This window comes from Schistocerca serialis, chromosome 1, assembly GCF_023864345.2.
Source record: "Schistocerca serialis cubense isolate TAMUIC-IGC-003099 chromosome 1, iqSchSeri2.2, whole genome shotgun sequence".
Lineage (NCBI taxonomy): Eukaryota > Metazoa > Arthropoda > Insecta > Orthoptera > Acrididae > Schistocerca > Schistocerca serialis.
The window spans coordinates 1,248,949,107-1,248,968,757 of NC_064638.1; the positions used below are offsets into that span (position 1 = coordinate 1,248,949,107).

General features: G+C 36.7%; 1 protein-coding gene across 4 annotated transcripts in view; it reads right to left on the minus strand.

The window, feature by feature from the left end:
- LOC126419346 (rh5-interacting protein-like) overlaps positions 1-19,651 on the minus strand; it is a 157,791-nt gene that overhangs the window by 115,597 nt on the left and 22,543 nt on the right. Inside the window, exon 1 of one of the 4 annotated variants that reach the window (XM_050086549.1) lies at positions 3,888-3,910. The exons of the other annotated variants lie outside the window; for them this stretch is intronic. The gene's annotated coding sequence lies outside the window, so the exon portion shown is untranslated. Of the gene's footprint in view, positions 1-3,887; positions 3,911-19,651 lie in introns of those variants that run through there. 4 annotated transcript variants of the gene reach the window in all.

The window sequence follows — 19,651 nt, forward strand, 5'->3', positions numbered from 1 at the left end:
AGCTTAAAAATGTTATTCGGAAGGCTAAGAGTATATAGTACACAAATAGAATAGCTAATTCACAGGATAAAATTAAAACCATATGGTCAGGCATGAAGTAAGTGTCCAGTCAGCAGCACAGGGTCAATGACATAAAGTCAGTTTGTAGTAAAAATATTTCTGTTACTGATAAGTGAGATACATGCACAGTATTTAACAATCAGTTCCTGAGCATTGATGGTGAATTAAATAAAAACTTAGTTTCTACAGGGAATTATATAAATCTCTTGGAAAATGCTTTTCCAAGACTCATGTCTGAAATACTCCTCTGTGATATTGACGAGGGGTAGATTGAGTCAAAATTAAATTAATGAAGACTAAGGACTCTTATTGATATCATGGAGTGCCTAGCAGAATATTAAAGTACTGTGCTGCATATGTTAGCCTTGTACTTAGCCACATTTATAATTGTTCCTTTAAGAAATGTCAGTTTCCTGAAAGATTGAAGTACTCAGTAGTAAAGCCACTTTATAAAAAGGGAGAAAGGGATAGTGTAGACAATTCTAGACCTATTTCTATGCCATCAGCATTTGCTAAATGCATTGAAAAGACTGTGTATGTAAGGCTAATTGATTATTTTATTTCACATAATTTGCTATCAAATGCACAGCTCAGTCTTAGAAGCGCTTCAACAACTGAAAATGCTATATTCTCTTTTCACTGTTAGCTACCGGGCTGATTCAACAAAAGGTTTTCGACGCTACGTTAGGCATATTTTTTGATTTAACAAAGGCACTTGATTGTGTTGATCACAAAATATTACTCCAGAAGTTGGACCATTATGAATACGGGGAGTAGCTCACAATTGGTTCACCTCCTACTTTAATGAAAGACAGCAAAAGTATGTTATCCGTAGTGTTCAGAATGGCTGTGATATGGGGTCTGAGTGGGGTATGGTTAAGTGGGGGTTGCCCCAAGGATCAGTGCTGGGGCAACTCCTGTTCCTTATTTATATAAATGATGTGCCCTCTGGTATTACAGGTGATTCTAAAATATTTCTGTTTGCTGATGACACTAGCTTGGTAGTAAAGGATGTTGTATACAACACCGGCACTGTTTCAAATAGTGCAGTTCATGATGTAAGTTCATGGCTTGTAGAAAGTAAACTAATGGTAATCACAGTAAGACTCAGTTTTTACAGTTTCTAACACACAATTCAATAAAACCTGATGTTTTAATTTCACAGAATAGGCATATGATTAGTGAAACTGAACAGTTCAAATTTCTAGCTTTCACTCAGTTATTACTAGACAGAAATCCAATCTGAATTTGCCTCGCGCTTCATTGACTCTTGTGTGAAAAGGTGTGCAGTATACTGCTGTATCCATTATCCGTAAGCTACCACAAGAATTCAAAAATTTTAACAGTAATCCAAACACTTTCAAATCAAAACTGAAGAGTTTCATCATGGGTCATTCCTTCTATTCTGTCATGGAATTCAGTGAAAAATTAAGTTGATTCCTGTGTTGTATTGTTGATTGCGTTTACATAATCTTATGGCTTGTCTTTTTTTGGGCTCATAAACATTTTATTTTATCTGTTATTACTTTTATGGTGTAATTTCATGTACTGACACATTCCATGACCTTGTAGATTTGCTCATCAATTTGGTCCTATGGAACAAAACGTGTACAATAAATCTCACAAAAACAGATGGATAACAGCAGGTATTAAGATGACCTCCCAAACACTGAAATGCCTCGGTTCCATTAAAAAGAGTCGCAATGATACAGAATTCTTAAATTTCTGTCATAGATACAAAAAGATCTATAGGAGGGTGCTGATTGCTCCAAAAAAGTCATTTATTGACAAAACAATATATAATGCAGAGAATAAAAGCAAAACAGTCTGAGATGTTATAAAAAGGAAACAGGGAGAGGAAAACAAACACAGAATAACATACTGCTAAGGAAGGGTGATAAGGTAATAAATGATCCATAACACTTAGCAAACTACGTAAACGAGCATGTTTCAAGTATTGCAGAGAAGTTACAGCAAAAATTATCCAAAATAAATATAACACCTGTAAATAATGTTGCACTAAATACAATGTTACTTCCAACCATAGGGAATAAAGTCAATAAAACTGTTCAAAAACTAAAAAAATAGAAAGTCAGAAGGCTTAGATGAAGTACCAATGTGTGTACTGAAACAATGCATAGAGATTATACAAGGCTCCTAAACAAATATAATAAATGAATCCTTCACATCAGGGACATTTCCAGAGCAGTTAAAACAGGTAATATTTGTACCTTTGCTTCAGAAAGGTAATGCAGAAGACATAGAAAATTACCGGCCCATTTCCCTGCTGTCACCGTTCTCTGAAATAATAGAAGCAATTATGAAAGACAGATTAATGAATTATATTATGAGAAGGAAAGTTGATACTCACCGATAGCAGAGATGCTGAGTCGCAGACAGGCACAACAAAATGATTTTCACACTTAAAGCTTTTGGCCAATGACCTTTGTCAACAATAGACGCACACACACACACACACACACACACACACACACACAGTGTGGTTTCACTCGCCTGCGACTGCAGTCGTGTGTGAGAGTTGCATTTGCATGAGTGTGTGTGTGCGTGCATATGTGTGTATAGTGTTGACAAAGGCCATTGATCGAAAACTAAGTGTGAAAATCTTTTTGTTGTGCCTATCTGTGACTCAGCATCTCCGCTATATGGTGAGTAGCAACTTTCCTTCTCATAATATTGTTACACTTCATCCTGGATTTTCCATTGTTAGATTAATAAATTACCAGAATAAATACAATCTTTTAAGTGAATCACAGTTTGGTTTCCGAAGTGGCAAAAATACGGAGTCAATAGTAGAATTCACAGAAGTTATACTTGATGCTCTTCACAAAGATGAGTGTGTCACAGGCATATTTTTGGATCTTTCTAAGGCCTTTGATACAGTCGATCACAAGATTCTATTAAATGAATTAGAGGCTTTAGGAATACAAGAGGTAGCTAATGACTGGTTTTTTGATCAAACCTAGCAGATAGGGTACAAAGAGTAGAGGTAACACATGCTTCAAATAGATCTAAAAATTTAGTAAAACACTTATCAGAACCAAAATATATTAATATAGCGGTTCCGCAAGGTAGCATATTAGGACCAATACTATTACTGATATACATCAATGACTTTCCCAGGAGTGTTACTCATGGGGAAAAAATTCTCTTCACTGACGACAGCAGTATTCTGTCACTGAGAAAACAAGAGAACTCCTTGCAGAGAAAGCAAATGAAACACTCAAGGAAGTTTACGATTGGTCAGTAAGCAATAGAGTAACATTGGACACAAAGAAAACTAATGCCATGAATTTCAGTTTGAAGAGGGAAAATGACAATGTTAAATTAAATGTAGATGGCAACTCTGAAGACTGTGTAACAAATGCAAAATTTCTAGGAATGAATATTGGTTCTCAGTTGAAGTGGTGTGAACACGCAAAGGTACTTGCAAACAGAATGTCATGCCCTTAGAATACTATCATCAGTGTGTAACATGCAGTGTCTTTTAGTTACATATTATTCATATGTACACTCAGTTCTTAGCTATGGCATTCTTTTTTTGGGGAACAAATGCACAAAATATGAACACAATTTTCAAACTCCAAAACTAGTAGTTGAGCTCATTGTAAAGATCTATTCAAGACACTGGGGATTTTAACTGCTCCATGTGAATACATTTACCAGTCAGTTGTACACATCAAAAATAAAATTGGTAATTACTACATACACAGCTCTGTCCATGACCATGGAACAAGAACTAGACTCAACTTACATTTACCAAGAAAAAATAAACATAAAACTTAAAACTGAATTCTAGAAAAACTTACCCCCAAGCTATGCATAGCACAATACTAAAACCTCTTCCACTTTCTGTGCTCTACATCTCACTCATTATAGAAGGATGCTGACTCAGTTTTTCAAGATAGCAAATGGGAAGTTGTGGTACAGAAAATGGTCCAGAGATCACCAGTTGTGTGTGTGGTGAGTGAAGTGTTATGAAACAATGTGTGTATAGCATGTGCAGTGACTGATAGAGAGTGAACAGATATGAGCCGGCCGCTGTGGGCATGTGGTTCTAGGCATTTCAGTCTGGAACCATGGTGTTGCTACGGTCGCAGGTTCGAATCCTGACTCTGGCATGGATTTGTGTGATGTCCTTAGGTTAGTTAGGTTTAAGTAGTTCTAAGTCTATGGGACTGATGACCTCAGATGTTAAGTCCCATAGTGCTTAGAGCCATTTTTTGAACAGATATGAGTGGACAGTGTGGTATAACCTAATTTAATAAAAAAATGTAAAAAAAAGCATTGGATACCAGGAGTAAATGTAATGATTGTCTCTAATTAGAAGTTTGTAAATGTATGTTTATACGAATTAGCTTATTTTAAATTGGTCTAAACTTGTAACTACGTTGACATGTCCTATATCCTTGTAAAAAGAGATCTACAGACGAATAAAGCTGCTGCTACTACTACTACTACTACTACTACTACTACTACTACTAAAAAAAACCTGAACTATATCTTTCATCAGGGCTTTGATTATCTCTCATCATGCCCTGAAATGAGGGACATCCTACCCAAGATCCTTCCCACCCCTCCTGTGGTGGTTTTCCATCGCCCACCTGACCTACAAGATATCCTAGTCAGTTCCTATGCCACCCACACTCCCAAACCCTTGCCAAACAGATCAAATCCTTGTGGAAGACCAAGGTGCAAGACCTGCCTGATCCACCTACCCAACACTTCCTACTCCAGTTCCGTCACAGGCTTATCACACAGCTCAGAGGCTCTGTGAAAGCATAAATGTCATGCACCAACACTGCTGGCAGTGGCACAGACTTTTATTTTGGAATGACTACCAATCAGCTCTCACCAGGATGAATGGGCATCATCAAACCGTTAACAAGATCAAGGTTCACAACCTAATGATACAATGTGCACCTGGGCATAACGTGCTCAATTTCAATGGCTGCTTCACCACCTGGACCATCTGGATCCTCCCCTCCACTACCAGCTTCCCTGAACTCCACAGATGCGAGTTACCCTTGCAGAATATCCTCTGCTCTCTTAATCATCCTGGCCACAACTAACCCTCTGTTCCCACACTCACCACCCAACAGATTCCATTCCCCTTACTCTCTCCTGTCACTCCCTCCCATTTCACACCTACATCTACATACATACCTCACAAGCCACCATACAGCACTAGGCAGAGTATACCCTGTACCTTTACCAATCCTTTCCTTTCCTGTTCCATCTGTAAATGAAGTAACAGAAAAATGACTGCCTATATTCCTCTATATGAGCCCTAATTTCTTGTATTTTTTTGTAGTCCTTACACAAAATGTACATTAGCAAGAGTAGACTCAGTCTGCAGTCAACTTCAAACACTGGTTCTCTAAATTTTCTCAATAGTGTTCCTCAAAAAGAATGTTAGCTTCACTTTGAGGATTCCCATTTGAGCTCTTGAAGCATCTCCGTTAACACTTGCGTGTTGTCCGAACCTACCAGTGACCAATCTAGTGGCCCACCTCTGAATTGCTTCAATGTGTTCCTTTAATCTGAACTGGTACAGACCTGAAACACTCATGCAGCATTCAAGAATAGGTTGCACTAGCATCTTAAATGCAATGAATCATACTTTCCCAAAATTCTCCTGATAAACTGAAGTCAATCATTCACCTTCCTTGCCACAATCCTCACATGATCATTCCATTTCATATTACTTTGCAGTGTTACACCAAGGTATTTAAACAATGTGACTGTGTTAGAGCACTACATTACTAATACTGTATCTGAACATTATTGGTTTGATTTTCCTACTCATCCACATTAACTTCCATTTTTCTAGTTAGAGCTAGCTGCTGTTCATCACACCAACTACAAATTTTGCCTTAAGTTGTCTTGTATCCTCCTACAGTTACTCAACTTTGACACCTTCCTATACATCACAGCATCATCAGAAAACAACCATAGATTGCAGCCCACCCGGTCTGTCATATCATTTATGTATATAGAAAATAAGAGTGGTCCTATTAACTTCCCTGGGGTTCTACTGATGATACCCTTACCTCTGATGAACACTTGCAGTCGAGGATAACATACTGGGTTGAATTACTTGAGAAGCTTGCGGGCCACTCACATATCTGGGAACTTATTCCATAAGCTCGTACCTTCATTAAAAGTCTGCACTGGGGCTCCGTGTCAAATACTTTCCAGAAATCTAGAAACATGGAGTCTGCCTGTTGCCCTAGATCCATACTTTGGAGTATATCATATGAGAAAGGGCAAGGGGAGTTCTGAATGAGTGATACTTTCTAAAACCATGTTGAGTCATGGACATAAGTTCTCGATTGCATGAAAATTTATTATATTTGAACTGAGAATATGTTCAAGGATTCTGCAGCAAACCGATGATACAGATCTTGGTCTGTAATTTTGTGGATCCATTGTTTTACCCTTTTTGTCCATAGGAGTTACCTATAGTTTTTTCGACACTTGGGACATTCTGCTGGGTGAGAGATTTGTGATAAACACCAATGCCATAGAGTACTCATTGTAAAACTAAACTGGGATTCCACCAGACCTGACGACTCTTTTTGTTTTCAATTCTGTCAATTGTTCCTCTGTGCCAAGGATGCTTATTACTATGTCACCCACATTGGAATCTGTTGGATATTCATGACATTATGAACTTTGGTTTTTGCTTTGCTATCTTCAACTGCTGCACTAGACTGTTCAATGAGAGTCTGGATGGAAGCCTTAGAACTGCTCAGCAATTTTACATAAGCAATATTTTCGCAGGTTCTTGGCCAGATCTTTTGCTAAGGTATGACGGTGGTGGTTGTGTGCTTCGTGCATGAATCTTTTCACAGACGCATGAATCTCTGCTAAGCTTTGGGAACTGAGAGTGCAATAGCTTTTGCTTCCTCAGCATTTTCCAAATGTTGTTGTTGAACCACGGTAGACTTTTTCCACCCTTAATCCATTTACTAGGCTACTTCTCCAGACCATGATTTACAATCTGTTTAAATTTTGCCGATAATTTCTCTACGTCCACCTCACTGGAACCAAGTGAAGTCAGCTCACAGTCTATGCTAACAACTGGGTATCTGTATCCCCATCCCCACTGGCTCCAACAACGGTGCATTACATGCCTATCCTGTGCACCTACCACCCCTCACTCCCGTATTCCTAGCCGACATACAGTCGAGTTACTAGCCACCCACCTCTAACCTCTTTTTTTCTCCCTCCCCCCCTCTCTTTTTTTCCCCCTCTCTCCCTCCCCCCCCCTCCATCACACCTGACACAACTCCCACCCACAACCTAGTCCACCTGCTGAAATGCAGCACTGCCATTATTGTGTGTGCCACATTGAGGCACAGAGCACTTGTGTGTGTGTGTGTGTGTGTGTGTGTGTGTGTGTGTGTGTGTGTGTGTGTGGGTGGGTGGGTGCTCTCTCTCTCTCTCTCTCTGCAAAAGCTAGCAAGTTTTATTTCTTTTTCTTATGTGCCTGTTGACGAATCAATGCTTATGATTTTCAGTGAGTGGTCACCTTTACTCCTAAGTATTTACATTCGACCAAAATTTTTCAACAAGATCAACATTTCACACCAACAAAATCAAATACACATAGTTTAGGAAATGAGAAACTCTTGTAAAATGGGAATTTTATTTTTGAGTGGTGGTCAGGCTATTAGCGAGGTTGATCATTTTAAATTCTTATGCTTTCTTGGAAGTATCACATTTATGCAGAAACTGAATCCTGCTATCTTTGCTGCAATAACAATCCCCACTGCCTCTGACAATGAAACTTAAAGACTTGTTTACTTTCACTTTGTTATCTTCTGTAGTACCACATTCTGGGACAAGGGCGTCCATATCTGGGGGCATAGGGGATTGCCTGTCCCTCCACCCTCATCTTGTTCTCAGGGAAATGAAAAAATATAATGTAATTGTTTGTTCTTTTCTTTCAAGAAAATAATTTAAAAGTTGAACTGGAACTTTTTTTATGGCTACTTACAATTCACCATTCAACTTCAAAAATGTTAAAAATACTCCATACTCCCAGATCTAGGACCTCCCTCCATACAAACTACTACATGTGTGCCCTTATTTTGGGGTAACTCTGTGTCCTCTCCAAGAATGTTCATTGCCCAGAAAAAGGTAGTCAGGCAGACTTGTGCTGCTGTGTAAACAATCTTCATGTCATTAGTTTTTTAAGAAAAAGGCATCTCAATATTCTAACTCCACTATCCTTCTGCATATACTGCATCACCAGATTTGTTATTGATAACATGGACTCAATCAGAAGAAATTTCTGAACACTAGATGGAGAGACAAATTGCAGTTGGATAATTTTATCTTAATCTTTGTACAGAATGGTGCACTCTATTGAGTAGGTTTCATTTTCAATTGACTTCAATTAGAACTGGAAAAACTGAGTAATAAATCCTAAGTCTACAAATATAAGTTGAAAAGTTTCCTTATGGGGCGTTCCTCCTCTTGTGTATAGGAATTCCTTACAGGAGATGAGAACTTTTCTGTGTAATGTGTCATTTACTCATGTATACTCTCACAATGTTTTCATTTTTTCTTAATTCTTTAACTAATAAATTTTCTAATTAGCATTCTGTAACCTACATGCTGGTGATTCATCCATGACCAACTAGCTTTGGCTTGCATGGTCCCAGGGAAACCGATAAATAAATAAAATAAGTATGATACTGCAAGTGGAGGGGTGGGTGTACATGACCAAACAAATGTGCGTTTGCCACTGAGAGATAATGGTAGATGTGTCACGTAAGTCATACATATCATGTAAAACTCGCTACAGAAGAATAAATTGCATTAGTGAGAAGAATGCAATTCTTCATGTACTTCTTGCATTTCAATGTACTTCCTGTCTCTATGCTAATCTCTGTGCCCTATGGTGAGTAGGGATCACAGATAATTGTGTAAAACAATGTCTTCCATGTACCACATTGAAGTGGCTCATCACTGTATGTTCTTGTTGTTGTCCAGAACATAGCTGGTGTGTGATCTGCTGCTTGCGACCTTTCTATCTACTGTTACAATTGCCTGCCATTAAGTGTTCCCCATGGCTGGTGGCAGTAATATTTCCTGAATTAAGGTTCTTACAGAACACTTTAATTGGGTTTCACAGGAGTAAGTCTCATGTTCTCATGATCTCAGAGGAGTGTCTCATGTGTTATGGTCCTACGATCTAATGCACTGATATCACGTCTTGCCCACTATGCAAGCACTGACATGCTTATGGCCAGAACACGGTTGACAACATGTCAGTCATTTCATGCACCAAACTACTCCATTTGTTTGCTGTCGTGGCAAGTGCTCTTTCTCACCAATGCAGCAGCTGCCTATAATTCAGTTCCTCATTATCTACAGGACTGCACTGCGGTTGGATATATACCATACATCGTCACCATGTTAAGGCCACCAGAAATAATCTAGGAAACATAGTGTAATCACAAATCCACAATAATTTTTTTCCAAACACCTATAATAGAGTTACCAGATGGAGTGTGAGCTAAAGATGGAAAATATGCTAAAAGCCTATCTCAATCAATACATTTTACATTAAGTTTGACTTTGTACTCCTTTGTTATTACAGCATAAAGCAAAAAAAATTGCATCTCTTGACTATTTTCAACTGATTTTTAAGTGTACTGAACCAGTAATGTATTGAACATAAGTCTGTTCTACACTATTGATGATTATAGTTTGTGTTTCTATTTTTCTTACATGTAGAACCAGCCACTGCAGTCTTCTTCTGAAAAGGAGACTGATAATCACTTACAGCCAGTTCCAATCTACACAGATTGTTAATTATGTGATGTACTTTTAGATTAATTATGTAGAGAAGAAAAGACTAAAAAGGTCACTGCTCTTCCTCTTACTACTTTATCTGCCACCTCATACTGAACATTCATGTAACATTAATGGCATCACAGAACACTGTTTGCTGTTTATACAAGGGTAATCCGAAAAGTAAGGTCTCCCATTTTTTTATAAGTACATACACCTGTTTAATTCTACAATGGTTTACATCAGTTTACAGCTTGAACATTTAGCTATTTTTCGACATAATTACAATTTCTGTAAACGCTGTGGCAGTTTCTGTATGCCCATGTCATACCAGCTCGCCACCATGCTGTTCAGAAAGTTATGAACCTCTTCTTTCACCTTGTCGTCGGAGCTGAATCACTTTCCAGCCAAATGTTTTTTTAACCTAGGGAACAGGTGATAGTGACTGGGGGCCAAGTCAGGACTATAGGGTGGATGGGTGATTATGTTCCACTGAAACTGTTGCAGGAGAGCAACGGTTTGCAATGTGTACGCCCTTGCTCAACATTCCTCTTCTCTGGTTCTGAATCGCCCATTTGAGTTTTTTCAGTGTCTCACAGTACCTGTCAGCATTAATTGTGGGCCCAGTGATTCAGCTCTGACGACGAGGGAAAGAAGAGGTTCGTATCTTTCTGAAAAGCATGGCAGTGAGTTGGCATGACATGGTGATACAAAAACTGCCACAGTGTCTACAAAAATGCATCGACAGAAATGTTGATTATGTCGAAAAACAGCTTCCCCTGTAAACTGATATAAACCATTGTAGTAATAAACAGGTCTATGTACTTATAAGAAAATAGGAGACCTTGCTTTTGGGATTACCTTCGAACATTGGAAAAGCTTATATGAAGATTAGTATTAACTAGATTTTACATCCCCATTCAAATATTCTGAAAAATTTCAGAGGGAGAGACTAATAAGGCACTCTTTTACTTCATTTTTTAATATCATTTGATAGTGTGACCCCTGTTATTTGTTGTTGAAGCATGGTTCTATCCATGTAAAAGTGATGTCTTTAATGAAATAATATTTTATTTTACTGAGTAGAATTTTATTGTTTACAAAATTGAAGGCTTTGGAAAGCTTGCAGAAAATAGCAAAAGGTACTTTTTCTTATTTAGTGTTACTAGAATTGGGTCTGTGAGAACAAATATTGGCTTTCCTCAATATTATTAGAGGTCAATTATTATCTACAGTTTTATAAATGGATACTATTCCTATTTATTTCAGTTCACCCAAACACAACAAAACAATTTGCTGTAGCATGTAGAGAGCAGATACACACACACACACACACACACACACACACACACTTATCTAACAAAAACAACTTAAAAGCTCTGAAAATTAAGAACAGCCTGCAGCAAGTATGTGTATAGTGGCCAATGTTAATGTAAGAACTGTTCACTGTGTGATAGTTCTTGCTCCATTCCTATATGTAGTGTGGGTTGAATGACTGTCTATAAAGCTCTTTGGACAATGTAATTAGACTAATCTTGTCTTCATGGGCCCTATGGATGTAATATGTAGAGGGCTACATTCCACACTGTATACTTATGGGAGGCCCAAACGATGAAAAAAAAAAAAAAAAATGAAACAGCGAGTGCAACGCGCAATCTTAAACAGTGTCTGAGGAACCTCACTCACACTAACGTAATACTTGTCAATGTTCCGCATCGCTATGATCTTGTAAGATGGTCATGTGTTAACAGGGAAATAGAAAATGCCAACAGTCAGTTTGCAAAAATCTGCAAACATTTTAAAACCGTGAAATGCGTTGATATAAGCAGTATTGGACGTAGATTCCACACGCAACACGGACTTCACCTGAATGGCTTGGGGAAAGAATATCTGACAAGCCTGATAACCAGGGTAATAAAAAACCACCAAAATAAATTCAAAACCAAAACGATAATTGCATTGCCATCGCCTGACTCCATAACGAAAACGCTTCAAAAAAAATTCATTAGAAACTTCATCTGCAGCAGCAAAACATGTAAAAAAAGACCAAATTTTAACAGAAAGAACAGTGGACATCGATTTCAACAACAAAAGAACTACTATTCCTTATCAGCCAAGTATTATTTTAGACGAAAATAACAAAAACGAGAAGACTCCAAGTTCACAAGGAAACACAGCAGTAGTGGTAGAACCAACATTTGAAGTGTCAGAAACAGCACCACCATCAACAACAACAAATAGAAGGCTGTTGGACAGAAGAAATGCTGAGCCTCCTTCTCATCTCAACGATTTTTTATGTGTGGGCCTGAAGAAAAGGAAGGGACAACAGTAGGTAGTGTCAGGTGTCTCCTCTCTCCTGTCTCATGGCAGACTGCAATGGCTTCTCAGTCAGGTAACAGCACTAATAGAATGAAAAAGCAAGAGGAAATCATCTCTTTCTTTCATCAAAATATAAGGGGCCTCTTAAACAAAACAGATCAACTCCTTATTAACATTAGTGAAAAGGACAGTATAAATAATGCCTAGATTTTGTGCTTAACTGAGCACCATGTTACTGATAAATGTGCCTTGCCATCTATAGTAAGTTATACTTTAGTAACATACTACTGTAGGGAAAGAAAATATAAAGGTGGAGTAGCAATTTATGTTAAGGATAGTGTAGCATACAAAGCTATAGATATTAAGAAATATTGTGTGGAACAACAATTTGAGGCATGTGCCACAGAAATAACAACTAAATTCTACCCAATAATAGTGTTGGCTGTCTACAGGGCTCCTTCTGGTGACATAAAAACTTTTCTGCATTCAATGGAACTCCTTCTGTCATGGTTACTTTCAAAAGCGAAGGATATTGTAGTATTAGGTGATTTCAATATAAACTTTTTGACAGAAAATAAGAATAAAATAGACTTTGAGATTGTGATGACCTTACACAATCTGACATCAATAATAAACTTCCCAACAAGAATTACATCCGAGTGCCAAACTATGATAGACAACATTTTTTTAGATGTAAATAGACATCAGAATTATATTGTCAGGCAGGTTATAAGTGGGCTTTCAGATCATGATGGACAAATTCTCACTATTTATGATGCTATTCTGTTCAAAAAAGAATTTCCTCAATGGAAATTCATAAGAGTAATTAATGAAGAGGCGAAAGGAACTTTCAACCACAGGTTGCAGCAAATGGATTGGTCTTTAGTATATAGCCATGATGATGTTGATACTAAATTTGACTGTTTTATAAATGAATTCTGTGCTCTTTTTGAAGAAATATTTCCCAAGAAATGGGTCAGAAACAGTGCTTCCAATTATGTAAGCAAGCCTTGGATTACAAAAGGTATAAAGCAGTCATGTAAAACCAAAAGGGAAACTTATGCTGCAATAAGATTCTGTAAAGATGTAGAAAAATGGGAACACTATAGAATATACTGCAAAATTTTGAAGAAACTAATACAGAAATCAAATGCCCTTTATTATGAGAAGAAAATAGATAATTCTAATAACAAAATAAAAGCAATTTGGAGAATTATAAAAAAAGAAACAGGAAGAGATACAACAAGTAAAGAAGATATAAATAAGATCAGATATGAAGGTATCCTAGTAGATAACCCCAAAACGGCGGCTGAGATTTTTAATAAACACTTCCTATCAGTAACTCAACAGATTGGTTGCAAGCCCGATGTTGATGAAGCTGTAACTCTTTGTCAAGCCGTATATTCAAACAAAATTTCAGAAATGCACCTTAATCCTGTCACTGTAGAAGAAATCTAAAAAATCATCATGTCTCTAAAAAGTACGAATTCTGCAGGGGTTGATAATATATCTAGTAATTTATTGAAATATTCTTGTGTGTGGATAAGGGACATTCTCTGTCATATTTTCAATGCTTCCCTTCAGAAAGGTGTTCTTCCCAGTAGACTTAAGTATGCCATTGTGAAGCCCCTGTACAAAACGGGCGATAAAGCTGAACTAACTAACTATCAACCTATCTCTTTGCTGACAGCTTTCTCCAAAATTCTAGAAAAGCTAATACATGTAAGAATTACTGATCATCTCATGAAGAATGGAGTTCTCAGCAAGAGCCAATTTGGCTTTCAAAAGGGCCGTTCAACAGAAGACGCAGTCTACACACTTGCAAATGAAGTCCTAGAAACCCTTAATGAAAAAATGCTAGCACTTGGTGTCTTCTGTGATTTATCCAAAGCATTTGACTGTGTTGATCACCAGATTCTCTTGCAAAAAGCAAAATTAGTAGGAATAAGTGGTGTTGCAGGCAATTGGCTACTCCAAGACAGAAAACAAAAAGTTGTGTTGATTAGCTCGGGTGGAGTACACAACACTTCCTCAGATTCTGAATGGAGTTCCATTACATGTGAGTGCCCCAGGGCTCAATTCTTGGGCCACTATTATTCCTGATTTTTATAAATGATCTACCATCATGTACAAGCCTGCCGTGTAAATTTACATTATTTGCTGATGATACCACAATTTTTATGATCAGTAGAACAGACAACAATCTTGAAGAACTCATTAATCACATACTCTCAGATATAGTTAATTGGTTCAAGGTGAATGGTCTCTCACTAAATTCCAGTAAGACCAGCTTTATTCAATTCTGTACAAAAACAGAAAAAGAGAGAGAGATAAGTGTGACATGTGGTAATCAACCAATAGTTAGAATGGAAACAACAAAATTTCTTGGAGTGCACATTGACAAGGAAATGAACTGGTCTTCACATATTATTGATCTCTGTAAGAGGCTTAGCTCTGCTACCTATGCTTCACTTGTTGTCACTACATGTGTTGAACCTAACACTGCAAAAGTGGCATATTATGGCTATTTTCATTGTCTCATTGAGTACGGAATTATTTTTTGGGGCAACCAGCCATTAGCAAGGAAAGTGTTCATTGCACAGAAGCGAGCTTTAAGAATTATATGTGGATTGCGCCCAAGAGACTCTTGTAGAAATAGTTTTCGTAATCTTAAAATATACACAACTACATGCCAATATATTTTTTCTCTCATGTGTTTTGTTTGTAAAAATATAGATATATTTCAACCAAACAGTAATTATCATGAGCATAACACACGGAGGAAGAATGACGTACACAGTGAACTCAGAAATTTGAGCTTGGCACAAAAGGGTGTCCACTACACTGGAGCAAAACTCTTCAATGCTCTTCCTCCCGAAATAAAGTCAAAGATTCATAACAAGAGTGAGTTTAAGAAAGCACTAAAAATATTTCTGCTAGAAAAAGCTTTTTACAGTCTAGATGAATTTTTAACTAAATAAATTGTAATATTTTAATATTATATAATACAAGTTGACATAATGCCACTAATAATTTTATTTAACCTGAGCTCTGTATCTGTGTGTGCTCCGTATCTGTTTTCTGTAGTGTTTTAATGATTCTAAGAAAATATGTATTTTCTTTTTCTGTATTGCTGCCCAAAGAATTTACTGCATAAATTTTTATATAATTATGTACTCAAATTTCTGTATACGTTATAAGATTATCTGATTGTATTTGTAATAAACTGACTCATTCCACGTCTTTGTGTATCCAACACAGTTGGACCTATGGAACACGAAATAAATCAAATCAAATCAAATCTGGTTCTTGAAACTTTGTAAGTAGGCTTTCAAATTCACCATGATGAGAAGGTTACACTGGAGTTTCAGTACTGTAATCCACTTCCACTACGTTACTGCATAAACAAGTCTAAATATGACTAATCTCTTTTGTTACAATCTATGTCTTATTGTACAGTACGAATAATGGATGGATTAAAGTTGGCAGCTCAACATATAGCTCAGTCATTGAACTGTCAATAGGCACATCAACAAGACTGAGATGTTGCTAACATTTCTGATCAGCCCTTCTTCATAGCTAATAGAAGACACATACACATACTTACAACTGCACAGCTACATTGTACTGGCTGAATAAATTGCGATGGTACTGCAGCTTGATGCAATTTAGCCATGCAGGTGTCCACATGCATTCGTGTGTCCTGTTAGTTTTGAAGGAAGATTCACCCAAAAGCTTAGCAAAGTTCTGCCTCATTTATATTTCTATTGATGCCTCAATGTCTCACTTATATAGTGAGTTATCACCTTTACTCCATCTATTATTTATAATACACCGAGGACTTCCCCTTATCATAGTATTAATAGTACTATATAACATTACTTTCTTTCAGTGTCTTATAACTGTATGTTTTCAGTTCACACCTAATACTTAATTGTATTGTATGACAAATACACTTTTAACAGCTATTTTAGGATGCTGCCCTTGATGTCTCCACATAAATTATACATTCCCAGAAGTTTCGTTCTTTCATAAACATATTTATGGGGGGTTTCCCTTGTATTTGAATTCAACGATCAGCACATGGTAGATCTCTTTACCTTTTCTCAAATAGTGTGAAAGCATTTTGGTTATGTATTATACAATTACCGCCAAAATTTTCTTATGTAGTGGTTACTTTAAATATGTCATGAATATACAACCAAAAGACGAAGAAAGATGTACTTAGTACTTCAACTAATGTAGTCCAGGGACATTATTCTGACCACGGAGAAATAACATAGGGGGTTCCCCAAGGCTCAATCTTAGATCAACTATTGTTTCTCATATATGTAAATGATCTTCTGTCTAATACACAATAAGCAGAAAAGGAAAGTTGCTTATAATGGAGATGCTGAATCATGATAGGCACAACAAAAAGATTCACACAATTATAGCTTTCGGCCATTAAAGCCTTTGTCAGCAAATACATACACATACACACACACTCACGCAAACGCAACTTGCACACATGTCTGCAGTCTCAGACAACTGAAACCGCACTGGGGTTTGTTCTGATTTGCATTGACACAGTACCAGAAACAAATAAAAAAATTACATCAGCAGCCATAGAACAGCACCCTATGAAAAGGGTCCACAATACACACATTTAAAATTAGCCAGTGCACTGCCCAGTACAGTTATGAACCTTCTCACAACAAAACTTAAACTTCAGCTAAAGAAATTCCTGTTATAAAATCTCTTTAACACATTAGAAGAATACCATACTTGATGCAGAATAAGAAGTTCTTTGAAAAAAAAAAATGTAAATACTGTTACACAAACCATTTTATTTTTAACCTGATCATTTTGTTAATCGATGATGTATTATTGTGTTATGTATCAAGGTTTGTAACCTGTTTTTGTTCATATGCAATGAATCATTTGATGCTGAATAAATTATTATTATTATTATTATTATTGTCATTATTACTAAATAGGTTGGAAACTTTAAAATTCTTAGGTGACCGTACTGATGAGAATTTAAACTGGAAAAAACACATTTTGGAACTCCTAAAACAATTTAGTTCAGCCGAATTTGCACATTGAATCATTGGAAACCTTGGGGAGAGACAAATCAGTAAGTTGACTTGAATGTCAGATGGAATAATGTTCTGGGAAAACTCATCTTCAAGAAAGATGCTGTAAGAATAATATGTTGCGCACACCCGTGGTCATCTTGTAGACATCTATTTAAGGAACTGTGCATTCTGACTATTGCTTCACAGCATATTTAATCCCTCATGAAGTTTGTTGCAAATAATCCACTACAGATCAAAAGGAATAATGATTTACTTAACTACAATACCTGAAAGAAAAATGGCATTCATTACTCCATATTAAGGTTGTCTTTAGCACAAAAAGGGGAGTACAATGCTGCAACTACAATTTTTGATCACTTATTCCATGATATAAAATGTCTCAAAGAGAGCAAAGTAAAAGTCTGAAAACAAACTGGAAAAATTTCCCTTTGACAACTCATTCTATTGTGTAGAAGATTTCTGTCACTGTAATGTGTAAAAGATGATGAGTATGAATTAACAACTCTTGTCTGTATATTTAAAAAAATCTTGTAAATGTTTAGCAAGTAGCCACATTCATACATTTATACGCAATGTGAATGTAAAGTGACTCATTCCATATCCTTACGATTTATTGTGCAAAATGATCCATGGAACATGAAACTAACTAGGTAACACCCAACTGCAAAATTGCTAAACTACAGAAACATGTTTTGAGTGAGTATGAAGAACTGCAGTGAAATACAAAGGGAAGGAATTGTGACCTTTAGGATCTGACATTTGGAAGTCATATCACCATCTGTACAGAACTTTTATCTGCTCCAAAAATGCATCTGACTTGGGGTAACCAGTATGTATTTATGGTTGTAAGGATGATTAGGCCATAAGCATTTACAGTAGGCACTACAGTCTAAAAAATATTGTTTTGTATTGTATTTCTATTTTCATCTGTATGGACATTATACTTTTACAGACACATTTATGAATGTCTGACAATGTATGGTAACACATTATTAGCAATGAAATATGAATTTTAAAGGTTGAAAAGTGAATCTTTGTTTAGTTGATAAAAAATTAAAAATATTATTATTGGTGGAAAACACAGGATGCAGTACGATATTATTAGTGTCAAAGAAGGACTTTGAAAGCTGGGCAATATTGCATGTTCGGTAGGTCCAATGCTCAACATCTCTGTCTGACATCTAGACCTACTCATCTAGCCTAAGACATGCACGAAAATTAATCTTATACAAATAGAATCATATGACATTACTAGGTGCAAACCTTTAGCCATGTCCAAGTAACAGATGATGAAAATCATTGCCACATTGAGAAAATGTCTTTTTACTATCATTTTGCCCACTTTCTGTGGCCACTTTTGCTACCTAATGTTACACAGTGACTGTATATACACAAGGTGATTTCTGTTCATAAACAACTTGAACTGTAACAAGATGATGTTATTCTCATTACTAAGGAGAAGTTGCAAGTGTAAATTGAGACAAATCATTATCTGTATTTACATGGAAGATAAAACCGTACGTGATAAGATAAGTATCAATTGTGTTTATCTGAGGTGGATTAGCTGGGATAAAAGTAAATTTATCTTCCTTAGTGAAAGAGGCCTGATATTATTTGGTGTGTTTTAAACTGTGGAAGTTTTAACCATGTGTAACATTTCAAGTTAGCAAAAGATTAGAATTTTTAAAGCAAACACATAAACAATAACGGTGACAAAAATGAGACAAACATGAATAACATTTCCAATTTATTATTTATTTTATCTCATTCATAATGTAGGGTTTGTCAGCAAGGCCATAGAACTACCAATGGACAAAGGAATACTAAATCTCTCATTGAAACATAAGAAATAGAACTCCTGGACAGAGTACTCTTTCACAATGTGATAAAAAAAGGAAGTCACAAATGTATACAGTACATAAGATTTGAAGTTTTAACAGAGCCCCCCACTCCCCCCGTTTAATCCAAAAAGTATATACATCCTATCAGACCTTTCTACAACATTTATAGTGATATTTTCACTTTGTTTTGGAAATTGCAGCAATGGGTGGTAATTTATACATATACACAAAGAACATCATCTACTGATCTTGCAACTTTTAATTTTGTACCAACTCACGGACATTTTTCAGTTTTCAGGGGGGTGGAGGTGGGGGAGGGGGGGGGGGAGCTTTCTGAACATCTATGCATGCTGTTTCCCCCTCCCCCCCACAAAGTCAATGACAATGACAACAACAACAACAATAATATTGTCCCATCGCTGTGACCTGACTGGAGCTGACTAATCATTAAAAAAACACAAGCTGCCAACTATATCAACTGCCGCTGAACACTGTGTCACTTGTGAGCATGGAGTGAAACAC